This window comes from Suricata suricatta, chromosome 16 (genome assembly GCF_006229205.1).
Source record: "Suricata suricatta isolate VVHF042 chromosome 16, meerkat_22Aug2017_6uvM2_HiC, whole genome shotgun sequence".
Lineage (NCBI taxonomy): Eukaryota > Metazoa > Chordata > Mammalia > Carnivora > Herpestidae > Suricata > Suricata suricatta.
The window spans coordinates 52,914,733-52,915,775 of record NC_043715.1 but is presented as its reverse complement, the minus strand read 5'-3'; positions in this window follow the sequence as shown (position 1 = coordinate 52,915,775).

Genomic DNA, 1,043 nt, shown 5'->3' with positions numbered 1-1,043 from the left:
CTCCTCCCTCAGACCCAGGAGTTCAGGCCCCCCAGCCCCTCCTCCCTCAGACCCAGGAGTTCAGGCCCCAGACCTATCTCCCTCCGACCCAGGAGTCCAGGTCCCCAGCCCCTCCTCCCTCAGACCCAGGAGTCCAGCCCCCTCCCCCCTCAGACCTAGGGGCCCTGCCCCAGCCCCTCCTCTGCGGCCTCACTCTGGCTAAGAAACTGTTCTTCTCAGGCCTCAGGCTCACTCTCTGAAAAAGGAGACCCCTCCTCTCTTGCTTTCTGGGAGAGGATAGAACTTCCAGAAAAATAATCTCCTTCTCCCTGCTCCCCCTCTGTGGCTCTCTCTGCTTCTGTTTCCTCCAGGGACGCGGACAGCAGTGCTGGAAGCTGGGAGGTGGCTGCAGGGACGGGGTCATGGGCAGACAGCTGCTTCCCAGAGGCAGAAATGGACCAGCCATGGCCCCTGCCTCCTCCCTCCCAGGATTTCCGCAGAATCTTGGAGGCCTAGGTGTTTCCCAGAATTCCGGGTGTCGGCTGCCGCTGTCCAGGGGCTCCCCTGAGAGCACTGGACCCAAGCCCTCGAGTTCCTGGAAGTCCAGTGGCTGTCTGCTTCCAGATTTGGATCTTGGCCGGTCCTGGGGCGCCTTGTCTAGGTCCCACCTCCCTGGGAGTCCCTGATCCCACCCCTGTCAGGCCTGGCCGCTCTGGGATGCCTCCCAGCAGCTGGGTAGGGGTGGAGGAGTGGGGGGTCCCAGCGCTGGGCTCTCTCCCTCCCACATTCCCTTTCTCTGTCCTTCCTCCCCCTCCACCTCTCCCTCCTCCCCCTCCTCTGCCCTCCCTCCTTCCTGTTCTCTCCTTTCCCTCCTCTTTCTCTTTCCTCTCTCCATCTACCATTCTATTCTGTTGCCATCAGGATCTCACTCATTCACTTGACACCTATTTGCTGGGCACCAACTGAGTACTGGGGACGGTCCGCATCCTGAACAGTCACAAACAAGACAGGCAGAAACCCCGCCTGCGGTGTGGTGTGGAGCTTGCATTCTAAGGGAGACGCCC